The sequence below is a fragment of the Cucurbita pepo genome, chromosome 12 (genome assembly GCF_057944985.1).
Source record: "Cucurbita pepo subsp. pepo isolate OVF chromosome 12, ASM5794498v1, whole genome shotgun sequence".
Classification (NCBI taxonomy): Eukaryota; Viridiplantae; Streptophyta; class Magnoliopsida; order Cucurbitales; family Cucurbitaceae; genus Cucurbita; species Cucurbita pepo.
Genome location: NC_141809.1, coordinates 5,569,149 through 5,575,329, shown reverse-complemented (window position 1 = coordinate 5,575,329; position 6,181 = coordinate 5,569,149). Strand labels below are relative to the sequence as shown.

Genomic DNA, 6,181 nt, shown 5'->3' with positions numbered 1-6,181 from the left:
CTTTCTTGACTCTTTCTTCGGATCAGAGCCCAACCGCTACACCGCTCTTTTTACGAGTTCAAGAGCAAACTCAATCCTTTCCACGGCTCAGGATCAAACCGATACAATTGTGTAAAACCTTATAGAAACACACCATACACCACAACTCTCTAAAATAGTAGATTTACAATTTTCTCATACTACAATACACATCTCTCTCGCAATAAGATAAACAAAATTAAATTGAAAACTTTGGAGGGAGCAACAATGGAGGCTTTTTAAAAACAAAGTTTAGATGGAGGAATCTATGAAAGTTGTGTATTGTGAAATATTCTTTGTGTTTTAAAATAGGAAGAGTCCATGAGTTTAAATAGTGATATAAAAATAGGAATTGATATGTACAACTAAAACGTGAACTGAAACATAGACCACGAAAAATAATATTTATTTATTTTTAAATTTATCGAAAAACTATAGACCACATGTTTCATTTATTATATATATATATATATATATATATATATATATATTATTTTAAATCAATATTAAAAACATTTTAAATTCATTTTTATTATATATATAAATGTAATAATATAATAAAAAAATGTTAATGAAAACCATGTGAATAACCTTTCAAAAATAATTGAAAGGAGGAATGGACAGGTGGATTAAAAACATTTTAAATTCATTTTTAAATTTATTTTTATTATATATATATATATATATATATATATAAATTCATCTTCAAACTGCTGCCATGGACAGGTGGATTGAAGGGGAAAAGAAAGAAAGAGGGAAGTGTGAGGTGGTGCCCGTGGTTCTGGGATTAAAAACTAAGAACAGAAAAGAAGGAAAAACAGTAAACAGGGGAATGAGTTGAAATTGATGACTCTTTCGAAATTCCTCATGGTTTGGAGATTTCCTTGTCGGGGGCGCAAGCTTGAGAAATTCCTTAGCATTCGAAGCTCAACGGATAAGCCATATTAGGCGTTTATTCGAAGGTAAGAAAACCCATTTGACCGAATCTTTAAATTCTGATATCTTGGTCTATACTGCATAATAAGTTATAAAATATGGCTTGTTAGAATCGTAATAAGGAGATCTATAAAGTTGTAGTGGAAGTCGGGACGAAATTCGGGCTGTAGGGGTGGAATATGGCTTCGGGACATAATCGGTATTAATAGAAAAGTTGGGAAAATTTCAGAAAATGCAAGGAAGAAGAAGGAGCGCGTGCACTACACGCAAGGCGCGTGAGGAGCCGGGACTGGGCGTGCGACTAGGAGTTCTCCTGGCGCGTGGGACAAACACACCGAGAATGTGAGGGCGCGTGAGACCTCATTTCGACTTCGGGTTTGTCCTGTTCAATTCGTTTTGACCTATACTTACCTTGAAAATAGTGACATATAGGTCAGATTGGAGGAAATTGTGTTGAAATACCCTATTAAACGTACATTCAAGAGAGAAAGGGATTCGAAACCAGGTAAGTAGCATATCGTTCTTTAAGCTAGTTCTTAACTTGTTGACAACATGTGAGTATGTTGTTTACCTGATTAAAAGCTTAGTATGTTAAAATGAGTTTTGATGATGTTGAATGTTTATTGTATATCTTGATTGCTTGCTTGTGATGTAAGCATGATATAAATGATTACTAGAATGTTCTATGTGTTGAACATGATAAATGTATGAAAGCACTCAGTAAATGTGAGTATGCATGTTAATGGAAATATTATGACTCTAGGATATGCTTATTGGTTGTTGAGCCATGGCTTATTTATATGAGTATGATAGTCTACAAATTTCCGCGGAGTTCCTGACCAACGCATTGTGTGCTAAGTCAGGGAGCATGAGTACTCCTGACCGTTGGTATATGAGATAAACAAGCCGCCAGAGGAATTAGTAGACGGGCCGTATTTGACTGAGAGCGAGCCTTACATACGAGTTCAAAAATTCTAGATAAGCATATCGAGAGAGAGAGTCAGTAACCTAAGATTGAGGTAGCTGAGATACCTCATTAATGAACAGATGACTCTAGTAAGAGAAACTAGGAGTCAATGGCGAATAAAACTTAAAAACACCTCGAAAGATTAGTTATGAACTCATGAAAAATAAGCTCGCTACTTACTGGGTAATTTAATTACTCATCAAAATTATTTTTAACTTTTCTTTCCAGATTTAGTTGATGCAGGCCAACCGAGGACGAGGACGAGACCAGCAGGCTAGAGACTATTTGGGAATCCATGTCTGTGTCTGTTTTGTGTACTTATACTTTCGTTGTCAAGAATTTACTTTGGTCGTTTTAAGTTTTAAATAGTACTGGTTTTAAATGTTTTTTTTTTACTCGATGTTTTTAGAAATAATTTGAAATTTATGATTGGTTGTCGAGTTTATTATCGATGTCAGTGGTAGCTCCTGTGAATCGCATTGACGATGAGCGGGTGTTACACCAATAGTTCTAAAAATAAAGTTAAAGAATCTTCCTAGTGAATTATGAAAAAAATGGTAAAGTACAATAAGGTAGTTTCTCATAGCAATTACAAAACAACATTGTTTAAAAAGGTTGAGTATTGAAAACACTCACTAAGTAAGTAACCTTCCTATCGAGTTAGATATACATTCAATCACAACAAAAATTGTGAAATCAAGGGATATATAAATCGTTGAACACTGAATAACTCTCGTGCTCACATATGAGTAGTTGCTACAAGTAAAATCAAAACACAACAATACAATCCTTATACACATAGATAGATGATTGCCACCAAGTCATATCACAAAAAGATGGTACGGTTGAGATTTATGCTCTAAAGCTTCGTAATTAATTATTTAGTTTTTAACAATAATTTTTATTATTTTATTTGTAATTAATTGTTATCCATTGTATGAAAATCAAGGTTATTAATGTAATATTGAACCGTATGTGATATGTGAAAATCACTACAAGGAGAGTAAAACTCGGATTACCTTGTTGATCAAATATCTCAAGGCAAGAACACTTGATTGAGATTCGAATCACTCCACAAGCAAGATCGATCATGTCTAGCTTGAATAATTCTTGTTGATCAAATATCTCAAACACTTGTTTGAGATTCGAATCACTCCACAAGCAAGATTGATCATGTCGAGCTTGAATGATTGTACATGCAACCTAAACTACATAAAATTGCAAAAAAACATACCCATTTGATAAAAAAAAGCATAAATGCTTCTTTTACTATATTTTCTGAGTCTACTTACAAATACAACATACATGGCTTTATATAGCCTCAAAATGAAACTATTAAAGGCATTACGAGAGTTGTAACATTCATACTTAATGGCCTTAATTAACCATTATGTAATTGTAACCTAAAAGTAAATTAAAATTCTTAAAATACATTAATGAAATACAATAACTCTAAATTACTCTAAATTGTAATCCACCCAAAATTTAAAACATGAAACTTCGTTCTTCTTCAATGTGACATGAATTGAAATATCTTTTTGATAATTTCAACAATATTTTCTTCACATCTTCATTGAAGCATATTGTAAGATTGATGTAATGGAACCCAAAAAAAAAAAGGGGGGGGGGGGGTCGTCGGTAGAACCGAAAACTCCGGCGAACGCTGGAGTTTTCACTCGCACACGACCCACAAAGGGCGGCTGAAGGTTGGGATGCTACAGAACTCGACCTCGACCTTCAGCCACCCCAAAACGACCTGCAAAGAACGAAAACAGAGAAAAAATGAGAAGGAACAGAAAAGCCCCACAAAACTCCGGCGAAGCCGAACCATACGAAATTGACGTCAAAACCATACAAAACAGGAGTAGATTTAGACGAATCCTTTACGTTGAACACCGTTGTCAAAGAAGACGGAACGTCGGATTTTCGAACTTCTCCAGATCTGGGATTGTGAGGCCCTTACAAACCAAATCTATACCATAAACGGGGTTAGGGGAAGAAGAGACTCGGGAACGGAGAAAAAAAGGAGGGAAAAAGGACGTTGAGACGACGTTAACGAGGAGAGAGAAAGGTCGCTGGAAAAATGCGCAGACAATCGGGCGAAGAGGACGAAGTCCGACCCGAGGGCCGGATCCCGCAACCCGAACCGAACCCAGTCCCCTTAGGTCGACCCAGTACCCGACGGTTCCCGCGGCCCAGGCGCTTAAGCCCAAAACTCATAATCCCAGCCCGCCTGCATTTTTCCTTCAGCCGAACGGCCTGTCACCTGCGTACAGCTCGAAACCCGCGAGCGATCCGAAAACCCGCGCCTCGACCCGAGACCCCTGCACACGCGTCGCTCTCTGATTGTGCCACGTGGCACGTCTGCAGCGTGGCTCCCCTCGGCTCGGTGGCAGCTTCTCGGCTCCGGCGGCTTATTCGGCTCGGGAAACTTATTTTCAGCCCGTTTATCGTTGTTCCGACCCCTTTGGACTTAGTTTCGGCCCTGTTTAAGGTAAAATAGATCATTTTAAGGTCGTATTTCACAAATTCAAGATTGGAATTAATTATGTTTGTGAAATGCTAACTAAAGTGACGAATGAATCAATAGGAATCAACCACCAACGGAAGCGTAGAACGTTCACGAGGAGCTAGGAGCTTATGTTATATTCTAGGGAGTTCGGCTAAGGCCTACCAAGTAAGTGGCTCAACCGTCGTAGGTTACGCGTATTTTGCTGTATGCTAGCACGTGCCCGTAGATTTGCACGAGTCATTAAAATTCTATGCTAGTTTGATGTGCTTAAGTGCGAACTCATGTGAACGTGAATGTATGTTATGTATGCTGCTTAGTTTGAAGTGATATGTTATGCATGTGACGATATGTGGTCCCTGAATGATTATGGCATGATTGTATGGAATATGTGAATGTGAACAGCATGAATTGTATGACATGAAACACGGTAAACTGTCTGGAATCATAACCCTGATAGGAATATGTATGAAATGTGAATTGAAAATGAGAATGACATGAAGCATGGAACGTGACAGGGGGGTTATGGTCATTAATGATAAATGTAGAAGTAGGGGGGACCTCATGCATTATGTGTGTTCATGCATCTGGGGGGATACCCCTATCCCATAACGAGGGTACGGACGCGTACATCCAATGGCAGGACAACAATCGTTATGCTTTGCATAGCGCTGTCGTGACGGTTCTAGTTTTAACGGGTCCCGGTATAAGGGGCTCCCAGAGTATGCCCACCGGATAAGGATAGTGGCCCAGCAGTGTGCGAACTAGCTGGTGAGCTCATACTCGCACGTATGGGTTGTGTGTAGAGTATATGGTACACGTCCACGATTACCCGTTAGGACTACACCATAGGAAAAACGAAACGAAACGAAACGATAGGTCCCATCATTTTATTGCATGTGATTGTCGCATAACCCCGATAGGGGGTCACTTACTGAGTATTCTAGAAATACTCAAGCCTCGTACTACTTTACTTTAGTAGATAAGGGCAAGGCACCCATGTGCCAACAATGGCGGCATCGTACACCTTGCATGTGATTGTCACATAACCCCGGTAGTTGTTTTTTTTTTTTTTCATTTCGTAGTCTAGGTTGAATTCAGTTTGCATCATTAGTATAGGTTAGTATAGGTTGAAATGTATTTGCATAATAAACCATAGGGTAGAATAAAACATTCATTTCGGTTTTGTTCCTTTTCATTTATTTCAATAATGTTCTTTTCTTTTTCCCCTGTAATTATTTGCTCTTTCACGAGGTAATAAAAGGCAAGTGTGAGTCGCATTTATGAATAAGGCCCATTTAATGTATATTCCGCATTTCAAGGGATAGTAATGACCTTAGATTAAATAAGTAAAATTTTAGGGTCGTTACAATTGATGTCTCTTGGTTCATATCAGTATGTGGTTGACATACAAGAGAATCGTGTTCAAGTAATAACCTAAAGAGTCTATAGTATATGGATAAGGTTGGGTGCCTTTTATCCTGGTAACACTATTGATACGACTCACTTTGTAACCGTTACAAATGATTTGATCCAAATCGTTCATGTGGAGACATGTAAATGGGGGTATCCTATACAATGAGTTTGTGTATAAGACTGGACCAAGAAATATTTAATCTCTCTTTATAAATCCATTAATTGAGAAGATTAATATTTCACATGATGATCATATGCGACACAATCTTAATCTTGAGTGAGTTATGAACTCCTGCCTATGAGGGCTTGTCCTTTAATTTACATGGGTAAGAATG

The 6,181-nt window shown here is 37.8% G+C and overlaps 1 long non-coding RNA gene across 1 annotated transcript; it reads left to right on the top strand.

Annotated features, from left to right (window-relative positions):
• The first annotated feature begins 815 nt into the window (after nucleotides 1-815).
• Nucleotides 816-2,426, top strand: LOC147789863 (uncharacterized). Its single transcript, XR_015423282.1, has 3 exons — nucleotides 816-980; nucleotides 1,184-1,329; nucleotides 2,150-2,426. It is a non-coding gene; the product is annotated as an uncharacterized LOC147789863 (long non-coding RNA).
• Nucleotides 2,427-6,181: the final 3,755 nt, after the last annotated feature.